The following is an 18686-nucleotide window of genomic DNA, read 5'->3' as shown; positions in this document are numbered from 1 at the left end:
ATTTGCGAGTTTTTTAAATAAATTTACGCAAGTTATATCAGTCTAATTTTACCTGCTCAGTAAAGTACAACATGTCACGAAAAAACAATATCAGAATCGCTTGGATGCCTAAAACTGTTACAGAATTATTCACTGATAAAGTCACACAGGGCAAATTTCCAAAATTTGGCTTGGTCATTAAGGTCCAAAACAGGCTGGTTACTAAGGGATTAATTCCCACTTCCATGTGTTCCCATTTTAATGTTCCCTTTTATCTGCCAACAATTTAATGTCCCCCTTCATCTGCCCCCAGTTTAATTGCCCGTCTACATCTACCACCAGTTTAATGTCCCATAGCACAGCTTGAGACATGGCAGCAATTGGGCAGACTTTGAGAGAGAAGACTGAAAAGCATTCCAGGAAACACAAGTGGTAATGCAACAAGATTATTTTTCTAAGCTTTGAGATATTAATTTCTCCATGTGCAACATGGTTGCGATATCCTCAAGCACTGAGATGTAGTAGGTCAGTAGACTGCCATCTTGTATTGCTATTTTTACCACCTACAGGAACTGATTTTAGAGCCTTTATATTATATATTTGGATAGGGTCATATTTAACATGTACAGCGAGGTTGCTTCTAGGTGTTCAGGACCAGACATGTAGGTCTCCCATCCTGTTGTGGATAATGCTGAGTACTGTGGACCAGACAGGGACATGTCATTAAGTATTCTGTATATATCTGTGATCCTAGAGCATATGCTACATGGAAAGCATGTGTTGGGTATGGATGGGTGCCAGAGGGGAAGTAGGGTTTGCACGCAGTATCTTTAAGATCTTGTAACTTTTGTTAGGTTTTGGTTGCAACCACTGACTAATGGGAAGTGGTGAAGCATTTTCCTCTTTGAGCGGCATAGTGACCTTGCTCAATCTCTACAGAACAGAGGGAAATAATGGGGGGCATAATTAAATAGAAGTAGATGGTTTACTGTCAACAAAGTATGAGGTAGAAGGTTAGATGTCTAGCACAGTTGTTCAAATTGTTTCTAGATAAGACCAAGGCCTATCCTACTTTTAAACACCCTGTTATAAAAGTAGATGTGAATATTCAAGATTGCTTGGAGTATGGTTCTGTGCTGGGAGGGTAGAGGTTTGACTACCGGCAAGGACATGTTCAAAGTGGAAGGAAATCATTGTTACCTCCCAACAAGGAAGGACCACTGGAGACTGTTGGAAAAGTTGAGCTTGTGAACTGTGAACTAGAACTCTGCTACATCTGAGATTTGGACCACAATGCAGACTGCTGTGGACTGATCTTAGACTCCGCCTCCTCTGGCAGAACCAGCGTTGATTGGTCAAATGCCATACAGTGTACAGCATTCAGCCAATCAATTCTGGTCAATGCATTCCTATGGGGAAAAAGTCAGCTCCTGCATTAGTAATGTAATACAGTGACTTGGGCGTGTTGGATGCACCCAGACATGCTTCCCCTGTTGTCCCAGTTGCATTCCAGAGGTGGTGTCATAGTGGACTTGGTGACCCTTCCTGAGTCGAATAGTGGTTTCCCCTGAAATGAAGCTTTTTTTCCCCCCCATAGTCTATAATGGAATTTGATATTTGTTCGACTAGTCAAATATTGAGGGGCTATTCGAAACAAAAATCTAATATTTCACTGTTTGCTCATCTCTAGTAATTATCTAAATCCCTGGGGTGGTCATGTGAAATGGAACGCTTCCAAAATATAATGTCACCTCTAACCTCTAACCTCTAACCTCTAACCTCTAACCTCTAACCTCTAACCTCTAACCTCTAACCTCTAACCTCTAACCTCTAACCTCTAACCTCTAACCTCTAACCTCTAACCTCTAACCTCTAACCTCTAACCTCTAACCTCTAACCTCTAACCTCTAACCTCTAACCTCTAACCTCTAACCTCTAACCTCTAACCTCTAACCTCTAACCTCTAACCTCTAACCTCTAACCTCTAACCTCTAACCTCTAACCTCTAACCTCTAACCTCTAACCTCTAACCTCTAACCTCTAACCTCTAACCTCTAACCTCTAACCTCTAACCTCTAACCTCTAACCTCTAACCTCTAACCTCTAACCTCTAACCTCTAACCTCTAACCTCTAACCTCTAACCTCTAACCTCTAACCTCTAACCTCTAACCTCTAACCTCTAACCTCTAACCTCTAACCTCTAACCTCTAACCTCTAACCTCTAACCTCTAACCTCTAACCTCTAACCTCTAACCTCTAACCTCTAACCTCTAACCTCTAACCTCTAACCTCTAACCTCTAACCTCTAACCTCTAACCTCTAACCTCTAACCTCTAACCTCTAACCTCTAACCTCTAACCTCTAACCTCTAACCTCTAACCTCTAACCTCTAACCTCTAACCTCTAACCTCTAACCTCTAACCTCTAACCTCTAACCTCTAACCTCTAACCTCTAACCTCTAACCTCTAACCTCTAACCTCTAACCTCTAACCTCTAACCTCTAACCTCTAACCTCTAACCTCTAACCTCTAACCTCTAACCTCTAACCTCTAACCTCTAACCTCTAACCTCTAACCTCTAACCTCTAACCTCTAACCTCTAACCTCTAACCTCTAACCTCTAACCTCTAACCTCTAACCTCTAACCTCTAACCTCTAACCTCTAACCTCTAACCTCTAACCTCTAACCTCTAACCTCTAACCTCTAACCTCTAACCTCTAACCTCTAACCTCTAACCTCTAACCTCTAACCTCTAACCTCTAACCTCTAACCTCTAACCTCTAACCTCTAACCTCTAACCTCTAACCTCTAACCTCTAACCTCTAACCTCTAACCTCTAACCTCTAACCTCTAACCTCTAACCTCTAACCTCTAACCTCTAACCTCTAACCTCTAACCTCTAACCTCTAACCTCTAACCTCTAACCTCTAACCTCTAACCTCTAACCTCTAACCTCTAACCTCTAACCTCTAACCTCTAACCTCTAACCTCTAACCTCTAACCTCTAACCTCTAACCTCTAACCTCTAACCTCTAACCTCTAACCTCTAACCTCTAACCTCTAACCTCTAACCTCTAACCTCTAACCTCTAACCTCTAACCTCTAACCTCTAACCTCTAACCTCTAACCTCTAACCTCTAACCTCTAACCTCTAACCTCTAACCTCTAACCTCTAACCTCTAACCTCTAACCTCTAACCTCTAACCTCTAACCTCTAACCTCTAACCTCTAACCTCTAACCTCTAACCTCTAACCTCTAACCTCTAACCTCTAACCTCTAACCTCTAACCTCTAACCTCTAACCTCTAACCTCTAACCTCTAACCTCTAACCTCTAACCTCTAACCTCTAACCTCTAACCTCTAACCTCTAACCTCTAACCTCTAACCTCTAACCTCTAACCTCTAACCTCTAACCTCTAACCTCTAACCTCTAACCTCTAACCTCTAACCTCTAACCTCTAACCTCTAACCTCTAACCTCTAACCTCTAACCTCTAACCTCTAACCTCTAACCTCTAACCTCTAACCTCTAACCTCTAACCTCTAACCTCTAACCTCTAACCTCTAACCTCTAACCTCTAACCTCTAACCTCTAACCTCTAACCTCTAACCTCTAACCTCTAACCTCTAACCTCTAACCTCTAACCTCTAACCTCTAACCTCTAACCTCTAACCTCTAACCTCTAACCTCTAACCTCTAACCTCTAACCTCTAACCTCTAACCTCTAACCTCTAACCTCTAACCTCTAACCTCTAACCTCTAACCTCTAACCTCTAACCTCTAACCTCTAACCTCTAACCTCTAACCTCTAACCTCTAACCTCTAACCTCTAACCTCTAACCTCTAACCTCTAACCTCTAACCTCTAACCTCTAACCTCTAACCTCTAACCTCTAACCTCTAACCTCTAACCTCTAACCTCTAACCTCTAACCTCTAACCTCTAACCTCTAACCTCTAACCTCTAACCTCTAACCTCTTCTGACCACAGTACCTTCTCCACCTTTGGCATTAACTCAACTTGCTGTATTAGGAAGAGAAATGCTGCTTATGACCCAAAGAACACCATCCCCACTGTCAAGCATGGAGGTGGAAACATTGATTTGTGGAAACATGACTGCTTCACCGCATCAATGGAAAAATGGATGCTGCCATGTACCATAAAATCCTGAGGTTCAGGACACCGAAGGCACACGCCCTACTCCCTGGCCATGCCAACTAAGGGTTGTCGGCCAAACCCACTGGCTGAGGGTGTCTGAGGGGGCATGTGCTGAAAAACTCTGCGTATACTCAAGTATATACAGTAATTGCAAAGGAAATAAATACAGGCCAGTAATTTTCTACTTTGAAGAGAACAGCAGATGTGCCCCTTATTTCTTTCCCCACTAATGAATACCTTTAAAAAATTTTAAAAAAAAACGTGAAAAGGCAGAGATTACTGGATAAGAATTGTGATGTTTTTTTTTACAGTACTGTACTGCAAAATGACCTAAAAATACTTGGAACAGAAAGGCAAATATGCCCCTTATCTGTTTCCCCACTAACACACAACTTTAAGCGTTAGAATAACCACTAACTGGAGAGGTTATTGGCTAAGAATTGTTTTTTTGCCGCAACTGTATATTGAGAAATGGCCTGTATACTTAAAACACAATGGCTAATATGTCCCTATTTTCTTTCCCCAAAAATCTCTATCAGGCCGTTCGAGGTATTCGTTTCCGATCGAATACCACGCGGCGTACGCCATAAAAATTCGTATCCCCTCCCACCTTCCCTGGCGTGTTCTTTGCCCCAATAACTGTGCAGGTGAGGTGGGACAGTAACTACGACAAATTGAAAAAACCCATTGGCTGCTGAAAACATGTGAACTCCCATTTATAAGAACAGCGGCCGCAATATTCGTCAGATTTGCGGTGAGAGATAGAGAAACATATCTGCTGAGGGCTAGATAGGCATTAGCTTCTAGTAGGCAGGGAAAAACTGAAGAAAAACAGCTGTTTTCAAAGCTATATACTTGCAGGGAGAGGAGTCAAGCTTTCCACGGGCTTCCCCCCCCCAAAACACCTAACTGGGATACCGATCAATTCAGCGCAGCTACATACGTTCAACACAGCTATGCAGCCTCTGTCCCCCCAAAACACGGAGATGGAACAATTCATTGCAGCTATATACGTTCAACCCAGCTCTCCAAGCCTGGTCCCCCCCCCCCCCCCAAAACACCTAACAGGGAGACAGAACAATTCAGTGCAGCTGTATACGTTCAACCCAGCTTTTCAAGCCGTGTTCCCCCAAACACCTAACAGAGTCAGAGCAATTTAGTCCAGCGATATACACTCAATCCAGCTTTTCAGGCTGTGTGAAACCCCAAAACAGAGAAATAGAAAAAAAAACAGTGCTTTTCAGGCTGTGTGAAACCCCAAAACAGGGAAACCGAAAAAATCGGTGCTTTTCAGGCTGTGTGAAAACCCAAAACAAGGAAACAGAAAAAGGCTGTGTGAAACCCCAAAACAGGGAAACAGAGCAATTAGGTCCGGCTATGTACACTCAATCCAGATATCCAGGTTGTGCACCCCCAAAACCTAGGTGGGAGACACCGAAATTCAGTCATGCTATGTACGCTCAATCCAGATATCCACGGTTTTTACCCCCCAAAACCTAGGTGGGAGACACATCAATTCAATCAGGCTATATCAGCTCAATCCAATTTTTAGGGGTCTACCCCACCAAAAGCTAAGTGTGACACACAGCAATTCAGTCAAGCTATATAAGCTCAATCCAGTTTTTTAATGCTGTAACCCCAAAACCTACAAGGGATACACAGCAATTCAGTCAAGCTACAGTATATCAGTGGAATGCAATTTTTAAGGGTCTACCCCCCCAAAGCTAAGTGGGAGACACATCAATTCAATCAGGCTATATCAGCTCAATCCAATTTTTAGGGGTCTACCCCACCAAAAGCTAAGTGTGACACACAGCAATTCAGTCACGCTATATAAGCTCAATCCAATTTTTTAATGCTGTACCCCCCAAAACCTACCAGGGATACACAGCAATTCAGTCAAGCTATATCAGCTCAATCCAATTTCTGGTCAATCCAGATCTGCTAGCAGGTTCCGGCCATTATCACATACGCAAACATGCCTGGGCCCAGGTGCAGCGGGGAAAACCATATTGCCATATCATCCAGGATGGCATTGCTCACCTCGGGTGCAGTTTGTGTTCTGTCGGGCAAGCTGATGAGCTTCAGCATGGCCTGCTGACGTCTCTCCACTCCAGTGCTGCAGCGTTTCCATATTTTGATGTTACGGTGGAGAAGGAGGGTTTGTGAGAGGGTCCCAGCCTTGACTACATTCACCCAGTGTGCCGGGAGTGAGATGTAGCATTCCTGTCCGCATGCACTTGTTCATGCGTCGGTGGTCAAGTGCACCTTAGAGCAAAGCGCGGAACTCGGAGCCCAACTGATGTTATGGGACATGTGCTGTTGCAAGTCGGGGACGGCACACCAAGAGAAGTAGTGACGGCTAGGGGCAGCATAGCGAGGTGCCGCAGCTGCCATCAGATCACGGAAGGCCTGAGTCTCCACTAGCATAAATGCCAACATCTCCAGGGCCAGCAGTTTTGAGATGAGGCCGATGAAGGCTTGGGCATGTGGATGGCTTGTGCTGTACTTCTGCCTGCAATGAAACGCCTGGGAGATGGGGAGTGGCTGGGAAGAGGCGCATAATGGTGCAGGCAAAAAGGGCGGATGAGGGTGAACTCCCCAAAGTGTCAGAGGCAGATGTGGAGGTGTCCATGCTGATGGTCTGGATTGCAACACCAGCACTCTAAACAGTGGAAGAGTCAGTGTCGGTAACGCCGGGCGAGGATTGACCTGCGTTTGCTCTCTCCCACTGAGCTAAATGACAGTGCACACAAAAGATGGTGAGGTTGCTCTTTTCAGAGCCCCTACTCAGTTTCAACTTGCAAAGTGTGCAAACCGCACTAAATTTGTCATGGAACTGGTGACACTAGGCACCTCAGTGGCGGTAGTTTGGCCAGGGGGTGACGCTAGCCTCCTGTGTGACAATGAGATCATCTGCCACTTCGTCATCCTCCTCTTCCCCCATTAATATACGCTGTGAAACGGATAGGAGTGTGCACTGACTATCCTGCTGGTAGGTTCTGCTCCTATGCCCGATTCCTCAGCGTACAATGCGTTATCCCTGATGGCGAGGAGGGATTCTTGCATCACACACAGGAGCGGGATTGTTACACTCGCGAGTGCATCGTCTTGGTGGACTCCTCAAAGACATGAGGAGATCTTGCATAAGTCTGGCAACATGAGCGAGTTTTGCATGAGTGGCTAGTACACGGGAAATCTTTGGCCTTGCTGCCTCTGGACATGCCTCTGCCTCTAGCCACCTTTTTAGCTTGCCTCCACATCTACACTGCTTTCACCCCTAGACAACACCCCAGTCCATGCCTCTGCCTCTAGCCACCTTTTTAGCTTGCCTCCACATCTACACTGCTTTCACCCCTAGACAACACCCCAGTCCATGCCTCTGCCTCTAGTCACCTTTTTTTTACTGCTTAGCTTGCCTCCACATCTACACTGCTTTCCCCGCTATACATCACCCATGTCAATTTAGGGTCGGTGGCCTCGTCGTCCACCAACTCCTCTTCCAATTGCTCACTCTCCTCTTACTGCAAACCGCACATGACAACAGCCTGCCCTGATGGCAACTGTGTCTCATCATCATCACTGAGGATGGAAAATCCAGGTTGCGGGTCCACAACCACTAAATCACCAGGTGATGGCAGATGCTCCAGTGTTTGGGCATCAGTACACACAAAGTCGTTTGGTAGCTCCTGTGATTCGGGAAGCGGTTCAACAGAAGGAGAGACAGTAAAAGGACTCAAAAAGAGATCCTGGGAGGGGGCAAGGGTAGGATGACTCTGTTGGGAAGATTGGCCATGTTGGGAGGAAGGAGGGTCAGACTGCTGGGTATGAACACGACTGCAGGTAGTGGCTGACTGGCTGGTGGAAAAGCAGCTGGAAGCATTACCCGCTAGCCATTTGTAACACCTGTTCCTGGTGCTCGGGCCTGGTCTGCATTGTACCCTGAACCCTTCTTAACGCAGCTGTCATATCAGGAATTGTGATGAGCGCATGCTAATGCTTCTTGTCCAGTGGAAAGGATGGGATAGGATTTCACATAAGTCTGCCACCCATGGAAACTCATGGTACAGAAACTGAGGGAGCTGACTTTGATGAACCCTTGGGTTTTGGAGATGGAACTCCATCAAAGGTCTCTGCTGCTCACACACCCTGCTCAACATATGGCATCTAGGGTTTCAGCGTGTGGTGGCCTCGCACAACAGCCGGTGCTTCGGACAGATGTAGGTATTGCTGGAGTGTATTGAGGCTAGCAGCAGCTACTGTAGACTTGCCAAAGTGGGTGCACAACCGCCACACTTTAACCAGTAGCTTGTGTACATTGGGGTACGTTGTTAGAAACCGTTGCACCAATAAGTTGAAAATGTGGGCCAGGTATGGACCGTGTTGGAGGCTGGCAAGCTCCATAGCCACTACCAGGTTCCGTCCATTATCACACAGGACAAAAATGCCTGGCCCCAGTTGCAGCGGGGAAAAAAACATTGCCATATCATCCAGGATGGTATCCCTGACCTCGGAGGCAGTGTGTGGTCTTTCCCCCAAGCTGATGAGCTTCAGCACAGCCTGCTGGCGTCTCCCCACGCCAGTGTTGCAGCGTTTCCAGCTTGTAGCTGGGGTCGATTTTACAGGGGGTGGAGGAGGAGGAGGGTGGTGTTTCAGCACTCCTGCCAGGAATATTGGGCGGGGAGACAAGGTAGGCCGCCACAATTTGCGACCCGTTCCCAGCCTCAACTACATTCAGCCAGTGTGCCGTGATTGAGATGTAGCGTCCCTGGCCGCATGCACTTGTCCACGCGTTGGTGGTCAAGTGGAACTTTGTACAAAGCGCAGAACTTAGGGCCCACCTGATGTTATGGGACACATGCTGGTGCAAAGCTCAACTCACCCAAAGGGCAAAAAACTCTGGTGATGCAAGGCTGAACTAACTTAAAGGGCCTAAAACTCTACTGGTAAAAGGCTGAAGTCACATCAAAGGCCTCAATATATGCTGGCAGCTTATGGGCCTCTAACTTAATTTGGAAGGGCTCACGTTAAGGGCTAGAAAAGTGAATTTTGGAAGGTCTTACCACATCACACACACACACACATCCACAATGACACAAGGGTGGATACTGTTGGATTTCCCATTGCCTATTCCATCTGTGGTTGTCATGGGCAATGTGATTTAAAGGGGTGCTTGTTAATGTTTCTTTAGCTTAAATTTGGGGTTCTGTCCATCCAATTGGGGAAGAAAGAAGGTTTCCAGGTATTTTGCCACTTTGATAGAGGTTTTTGTGAGTGTAGAAAGTGTCTGGGCTGTGATGGTGGGGTAAAACTGTGACTTGGGTTTGTTAGATGCCCCCAGGCATGCTTGTCCTGCTGTCCCAGTTGCATTGCAGAGGTGTTGGCATCATTTCCTGGGGTGTCATGGTGGACTTGGTGGCCCTGGTGAGTCGAATGGTGGGTTCCCCTGAAACGAAGCATTTTTCCCCTAGACTATAATAGGGTTCGATATTTGTTCGAATAGTCGAATATTGAGTGGCTATTCGAAACGAATAACAAGTATCGAATATTTTACTGTTCGCTCATCTCTAAATATATACAAATAGAGAAGCGATATGTAAACGTTTTCAGCCAGTGTGACCTTCTTCAGACTACTCTGGGGAAATGTAGAAGATGCAGTATACAGTAGGTAAACAGACCAGATAGGGTTAAACAAAAAAGGCAAAGTAATAGTGGAATGCCGCAGAAAATTGGAAACCACTCGGAATCCCGCTATTACTCTGCTGCTTTTGTTTAACCCTATCTGTTCTGTTGACCTATACTAAATCTTCTACATTTTTCCTGAGTCAGTCTGAACCACACCACCTACCAAGCAATGTGTATTAAGATTCTTTCTGTTAATGACACCGCAATCACTCCAAATTCTTCTTTGATTTCCTCCCTATACTTTCCCTGCACTTGTAATCCTCTTTCGCTGAACTTGTATCAGTTTTTGATCACAGTCCCTAGCTTCCGCTGTTGTCTGTCCCTGCAGTAAGAGCGATATGAAATGACTGTAGCTACAATGGCCGCTGGTTTTTATAGGGCTGTGACATCACAGGGGCGGCTGGCTGCTGATTAGCTGCAGGCTTGGCATTGTGGGTGATCCCGCGTTCCCACAATTCCCTGCACCTTCTCCTAACATGCAGCGGCCATTTTATTAAAAAATGCAATTCAATGCATCGAAGCTGGAAGAAATTCAGCTTCTTGGCAAATTGAAGATTTCCTGAAATTCAGATAGAGTTCCACTTCTGCAGAATCGATTCGCTCATCTCTAGTCACTGGTATTGCTTTGGAAGATAACCGTGCTCCACTACTCCTTTCTATCTTCCCACATAAGTTTCAGAAGTATCCATAAGCTATTGGGCTTCCTGTTGGTGGCGTCAAGATCAGTTTTCTCTAGACTGTGGAAATCCTTCCCCCCCCGCTCAGGGTTGAAACATAATGATAGGGCCCATCAGCAAATGTGGCTCCTGTGGAATCACGTCTGCCTTCCCTTCTGTCCTCCTGATTCTCCCTATCCCCCCTCCCTTCCCACACATATATATATATATATATATATATATATATATATATATATATATATATATATATATACACACACACACTTTTTTTTCTAAATCGACGATGTATATTTCTGTTCTTGTTCCTATATCATGTATTTGACTCTGCTACGACAAAGCTATTGTTTCCTTTCCTTCCCTATGTTCCTCCCTGTTACTAGCCTGTTGTTTCTTGTTCCCCTCCCACCCTTCCCTCCGTTCATTAGCATCTCGCTCATGTTCCCTTTATTGTCAATACCTTGTATGCAATTTGACATTAAGAATTTTAGACTTCTGACATCTCCCTTGTCCTGACACTGCCTGTCTTGACTTTTGTATTTTTATAATGCTTAAATAAAAGTAGGTTTTGACTGCACCTACATTATCGAGCTTACTTTACCTGAGGCCCTTTTTTAGACCTATATTTCGCACAAACACTGAAGCATGAAGAATTTGTTCAATACTTCAGCAGCAGCCTGCAATATTGGCAAATCCCCTCTTTATTTTTCTTCTTATTATTCTTAAAGAGGACCCTTTACCATCTGGGGCATATGTGGTGTAATACACCGCAAGAAAGCCGACAGTGCACTGAATTCGGCTCACTATCGGCTTTCCTGTTCTGTGATGACGCTGAGCGGTGAGGAACCCCCTCCCCCCTTCCCTACTAGTCTATATATGAGTACTATCAGGAGGACAGGGAGGCGTTCCTCACTGCTCTCACAGTTCAGCGCTATAGGTGCTACTGTGAGGAAGGGCGTTCCTGACTGTCAGAAATGCCCTTCTGACAGTGAAGAGCTACAGTACTGGCACCGATAGCTCTTCACTGGGGCACAGAACGCGAAAGCCGATAGTGCGCTGAATTCAGTGCACTGCCGGCTTCTAGCGCTGTATTAAACCACATGTGCCCCAGATGGTTAAAGGTCCTCTTTAAGGACACTATAATATCCTATCTGGATTGAGCTCCTGAATCTTTTGAATACGTTCAAATGTAATGGACGGATTTTTGGTTTTGGCCACTTACCTTTTGCATCCACTGGAATGACAATGGCATTGGGACTGTTGACTATAATAATGGTCACTATCTCTAATGCCACCAACCTCCCCCATTTCTCCTTCTCTCCCTCCTTCTTCCCCACACCCAAATTCTCATTGCCCTCTCCCTGTTATAATTGCTCGGGTTGTGTGGTGTGTTTTTTTTTTTCTTTTTTTCTCCCAAGGATGAAACGCTTTAAGCATTAAGTTTTTCTGGTGAACTTCTCTACCGCTTTGGGTCACTCACCTTCCTTCCCATTTTGAAAACTGATGTTGATTCCAACATGCCAGTTTTCAAAATGATTGTTTCCATAGCGTCACAGGTTTTCTCCCACACCTTATATCAAATTGGATCAGAGTCTGCCAACTATCATGCAAACAGGCATGCAAACGATCATCTAGTAGGCCTGACTCAGTCTCTATTTTAGTTCATTCCAAAGGTGGGGTTAAGGTCAAGTTTTGTGGGGCCATCCATGTTTTTCGACTCCAAACTCTCAAAACCGTTCTGTCATGGACCTTGCTTTGTCCACGGGGGGCATGCTGGAACACAAATGGGTCATTTTCAACCTGTTCCCACAAAATTTGAACCATTAAATTGTCCAAAATGTCTGAAGAATTAGAGTATCTGAGTTTTCATCAAAAGTTAAAATATCTGCAGGGTCTTACTGGACAATCTATTCTATAACTGTATAAGCCCTAGCATGTGGTGTTCTGAGTTTCTGCTGCTAATAGTCCCATTATGGCAGCAGCACATTTTTTCTTCTTGAGGCTGTGGGCGTGTATAATAGTTTGCCCTCTCCACTCTCCTTAGCTACTACTACAGGTTTTACATGCAATTCTGTTAGGGGTAGCTGTAAAATAATACACAAATAGCCAAGAAAAGGCCAAGAAAACCTAATCAAGGAAAGCCAGGGGCACTAGAGTCCGAATCCAGGTTATAATGCAGCTAAAAAGATCTCTGACAAAAAAAAGGTGTAATGTATTCCATGTAGCTACTTGGCCCGTGAAGCTCCTGATGTAGTTTGTGTTGACGCTAATGATAGACGAGGTTTGGAATTCTGCAGGGGTGTTGACTCTTATGTAGTATGCACCTCTACCCAGTAGTGGTATATCTGTGATTCCACCCTTCCACTTTTCAATAATAAAACGGTTCCTTCACCTTTTTTTCTATCATCTCTTTTCTGCCAGTCCCTTCAATGTGAACTATTGCTTATCTAAATCTTTTTTCTTCTTCTTCTTCTGTAAACCATGGTTAACCATCACTAGCTGATCTCATTAACATGATCTGCCTGTTATTCTAAGGCATAGGGCCAGATATTAATTCGAATTGGCAGGCAGTTCCCACATTCTCTGAATAGCATAGGCCACCCAGTAATGGAAATGAAATGCTGGCACATCACCTGCCACCTAACAGAATCCTCTGCCCCCTCCTGTTGCCCCTTGGCCAAAGACAAAATCTAGTGATGGCAAGCTTTAGGCTGGCAAAAGTGCCCAAAGCCACTCAGACCCCCCTTCACTTGCATAGATATCTAGGGCATTTCTATAAGTAATCTCCAATTCTCACAATACCTTCTCCTTTGGCCTTCTTTTGAATTGCCCTGGAACCTGCTATCCTGCAACATCAACTTTTTTTCCTTTACATTGAAATGCCACCTGAAAACCTTTAACCCCCTTCCCGCCTAGGGCATTTTTTGATTTTTGTTTTTGACTCCCAAACCCCATAACTTTATTTTTCTACTGAGTCATATCAGGTCTTAATGTTTGCGAGACAAATGTGCACTTTTTGCACTTTTTATGCAAATTTGTATGAGGCAAAACAGTGAAAAATGTCGGTTTGGCACTTTTGGCTCCATACCCTGCCCCTTCCCTCTTAATGCTACAGCATTTACCATACGGGAAAAATATTTTTAGAGATTTGTAGACTGGGCATTTTTGGATATAGATACCTAATGTTTGTGTTTCACAGTATTTAAGCACTTTTACACTCTAGGGAAAGGGGGGGGGGGAGGTATTTGAATTTTTTATTGTCACGGAGCAAAGGTATATGTCTTCCTCCGGATGGTCTTTTGAATCAACACGGACGCAAGAGGTCGGGAGACAACAGCAATTTATTGTAATCCACAAAGTTAGTAGCCGGCGGCGGTCACATCAACCGTAATAACAATAAGTCCACAGAAGTCACAATCCAATGATAGCTTTGGCTCCTTGGTCCTGTAACTAAATCCTGGCTCTCTGCAGAGCTGTGCACAGGCCGGCTAACACATACTAACTGCTAGCTACAACTATATACTAAGACTGTTACACCTATATCTGTGGGTGGGAAGGGCTGAGTCACAGATCCTTCCCCCCTCACCTATACCAAGGAGAGCAGACTCCCTGTCTACTATGGACAATGCACCATCCAACATCTTCTTGGAGACACTGATCAGATTATCTCCACCCATTGTCCTCACTGGTCCTCACTAGTTAGAGGTATTTGCATACAATGTGCTAACACACTAGACCCTAATCAGCCAACTACACATTGATGTATATAACAGGTTAGAGAATACATTCCACATGAAATATATATTACACATTGCCTATAGTATAGACTCTAACCATCCCGTGACATTTATATATATAATTTTTGCATTTATTAGACCCCTAGGGGTCTTGAACCCCAGGAGGTCTGATCACTAATGCAATGCATTATAATGCTAGTGCATTGCAAAAATACACCAGTTATATTGCAGGCTACATAGAGTAGCCTACAAAAGAACATATTGAATGACACGTTTGGGAGCCTTCACAAAGCTCCCAGCTGTCATTGCATTGGGAAGCTGGAGATTGCTCTGGGTGCCAGCGACCCCCGGAAAAATGGAGGTGCCAACGCGCTGCCGGCAAAATGGTGCCTGTCAGCTTTGATAGAGGAGTTAAAGGGGTTGTTCCGTCACAAGGATCCTATCTATACTGCTTGTTAATGTGAATGTAAGACTTTTCCTAAATACATTGCTTCAGCAAAACTGCTTTGTTTGTCCACTATCTTACTTTATTCATTTTTTTGTGGCCACAGCCCTGACCTAGCTGCTCATGAGTCAAGTGATGTATCAGCCTGCTCTCAGGGGGTGGGAGGAGGGGCTAAGTGCACGGGAGCGAGCCTGGAGGGGGTGGGGGTAGTTTACCCTTTGGGGGAAGGGGCCGCCAATGCAGGGTTAGACGCCGGCACAGGGTTAGACGCCGGCACAGGTGAAGCCAGCAACATCGCTATGCTTCTGCCCTGCATGAAGCCAGCAGCGGCAGAAGCGATGCTGTTATTCCGCTCCGCTCCAGGGTCACATATGCAAAGCCAAGCGGCGAGATGCCGCCGGCCCTGCGTGCACGCTCATACACCAATCTAGCCTTCACAATGCGAATACAGACCCGGCACCCTGTCGGGTCTGTATTTGCATTGTGAAGGCTAGACTGGTCTATGAGCGCACACACAGGGCCGGCGGCATCTCGCCGCTTGGCTTTGCATATGTGACCCCGCCCACCAATGACGAAACAAAACCGGAAGACAGAAGATTTCAAAGAAACGAAGACTGGTGATTATGCGACGTGGGACAACCCCTTTAATGTCCGAATGGTGTGGGCATTGGCGCTGGGTGTCTGATGTATAAAACAGCAGACACCTGGCGGCTATCCAGCTCCAGAGCGGGCGCCATGTTTAAACACCTGGTATCTGCTGTACTAGTGTAGTGAATGTAAGGGTTAAAAGAAATATTACACCCTGCAATAATTCTGTATCCACTACACAACTGTATATGTAGTTTCCACACTCACATTTTCTTTTTCCATCCTCTAAGACTCTGTTCAGACAAACATGTGAACTGGCAATCATGATGTTACACTAAAGTCACTAAATTAATATGGAATTGTTCATATGTCCTCTTTCCAGTTTTCATGGATCACTCTATTCTCAAATCTATAAGGGATGTGTGAAAATGGATGCAAATTGGCTTTGAAATATTGATGCGCTTAATGCTCTGTTTTCATGATGGTCTTTTGAGTAAAGCATTGGCTAGAACTGTGGTCAGTGCCTTGTCATTGTAGCAGGTAATTGTTCGTGTTACGTTTTATTGACCACCTTACATATGTACATTGCATTAGAATTAATGGCTGATGTCTACCACTGATATGGCTCGTATAGTGGGGAACACTTTTATCGTACACAAGTAACATCTAACAACAAAGCCCATCACTGAAAGAAATTATATGTTACAATACAGAACTCATATAGCAGCACTATACAATTGTATACAATCATGGCCAATATAGCTTTTCCTAGACCATCTAACAAGTTGTTCAGTGGATAGTCAGGTCACAGGACCAGAGGCATAGCTAGGTGTTCAGCACAGTATACTAACATTATCACTATATGGTGACCGTACAGTGATATACATCGGCTCTACACAGGACTCTGCAGACGACTTAGGTGAATACAGTGCAGTAAGAGCTTAGTGAGCACTTCCTTCAATCTCTGTAAAGTTTGCAGCACAGACATCTTTGGCTCCTTAATTTTCCAGGCACCTGACCCACATTGTCCTCACCTGTACACCCATCCTGCTGCTACCCCCAATTATAAAATATATAATATAACCTCCTATCATGTATAATACCCCCAAGTGCATCTCTAAATTAATAACTTCCCTGTGTACCCCTTGAAATAATGCCCCTTATTACTAATGCCCCAGGTGTTTCCTAATTAGGTAAAAAAAACTTAGTGAGGTTACAAAACCAGGGATCCCAAGGATCAGCTGTTTAAATGAACTATGGTATCTGTGTAAGAGCCGTGACCCCTTCTCTGTTTACATAGTTCTAAAAAATAGCACTGAGCCGTGCATAGCATAATACTGTCTCAATTAGACAACCATAAATTGAGGGAAACTTTTAGGGGTTGTGTGAAATACACAACCATACAAACATGTCACCATTGATTTAGGGTTAAAAGACCTGGAAGCAGCCATTACCAAAAACGGTGTCACTTTGGCGGCATCAGTAGCAATAGAGAGACCAAAAGCAGATCTGGATCGCTGAACCAATCTCTCGGATGGACAAGAAGATCTAGATTCAAGGCACAGTGCTCCCCATATAGCGGCCAAAAAACAATCCTTTATTGAATCGTTAAACAAAAAACACGCAACACCCAGAAAAGGAGTTTCAGGTTAACCCTCCCCCCCCCCCAGAATAAAAAAACACAAAAAAATACAACAACAGTATTTGAAATACAGCATTCAAAAACATGATTTAAAAAATAGGAAATTATTAAAAATCAGCAACTCCATTAGTACTAATGTTGATATAACAGCATAAGAAAGATGGACAGGAGAAAATACCAATAGTTCATAGGCGTACTGCATAGTCTTCTAGACAGCTCTTAACTTAAGTTTGTATAGCTGAAATAAACTTATAATGTGCCATAGAGAGTATAACACACCGCAAATGGTGTACTGGAACAAGGACGGACTTTGAACATCTCCTGTGGGCTTTAAATATATGTGCAAACAACCACAAAAAAACCCCTGCTATATGGGAGCGCTGTGCCTTGACTCTAGATCTTCTTGTCCATCCATGTGCTTGGTCAGTGATCTGGATCTGCTTTAGGTCTTTCTACTGTTTACGTAGTTATCAGAGAAAAATCTGAAAAAAAAGTGCCAAGCGCGAATAGCGTAATACTGTGTGACGAATGTAGAGTAAGATACTGTAAGCAGATGATGGATGCTCACCTTTCAGGGTTGTGACAATAGTTCACAACCACTATGTATGCATGTAGAAATAACTCCTGAGAAAGGGACCTGATCCTAAAACGCGTCATGTCAAAGGATTTTACATTGTGGTTTTGGAAATCGTAGTATGTCAACTACCGCAGGTGTACAAACTGCAGGTGTTTCCATGGGTATAATGCAGGGAGAAAGCTTTCTATAAACCCCCCCCCCCAAAAAAAAAAACAAAAAAAAAACAAAAAACACTGGGGATAAAACCACAATGCGTTACCGTTGCGGTTTTTCCTGCAGCGATTTTATGCTGCAGCCCGCTACATGGAGCCTTGGTCTTAATAAGGTCAAAGTCCCCCTTTAAGTAAATTCATTGCCTGCTCATGTTATGCTCCTGATTCCCCCTATCGTAAATTCTGCAAACCCTAATGACTCCTTATATAAATGACCACACCCTTATGTTTATAATGCTTCCCAATATAAATAATCCCCCTTATATAACCTCCCCCTTGTACTCATAATGTCTCCTAATAACCCTTATATAAATGACACTCCTTATATAAATGACTCTTATACTAGTAGCGAATCGATCTAGTTAGAAGTAAAGGATATATATTAATGGCAGCCCGGAGGTGGGCCCCACAGAGTCATTGAACCTGGGAAAGCCACACCCTTTGACCCCCACTCCCCCCTCCCCCATCCCGCTAGCTATGTCACTGTGCAGGATATTACTGTCTTGCCTTGTCTGTATTCAAACTGGACCTGTCTGCAATTAGAAAATGCTAAATGTCATACATCATTTGATTCTCGCTGAGGCCTTGCAAAATCTGGTGTTTTTCCTTTTTAACCCCTTCCCGACATCCGCCATAGCTGACGGGTGTCTGCTGTTTTACACAGTAGACACCCAGCGCTAATACTCCCAGTTGTGCCCGCACCGATTGGGGGCATTAACCCTTCTGGCGCCTCGGTCAAAGCTGAACGAGGCGCCATTTTTCCAGTGGTGCATGGGTGCCACCATTTTACCAGTAATCGCCGGCACCTGGAGCAAGCTCGTTAAGGCTCCCCGACCTGTCTGCAGTGCTTTTCTTTTGCAGGATGCTTTATGTAGCCTTTAAAAGAAATGGCGAATTTTTTTTTTACAATGTATTGCAATGCATTAGCATTGTAATGCATTGCATTAGTGATCAGACCCCCTGGGGTTCAAGACCCATAGAGGGTCT

This window comes from Leptodactylus fuscus, chromosome 4 (assembly GCF_031893055.1).
Source record: "Leptodactylus fuscus isolate aLepFus1 chromosome 4, aLepFus1.hap2, whole genome shotgun sequence".
Taxonomy (NCBI): domain Eukaryota; kingdom Metazoa; phylum Chordata; class Amphibia; order Anura; family Leptodactylidae; genus Leptodactylus; species Leptodactylus fuscus.
Note: the sequence above shows the minus strand (reverse complement) of the source record.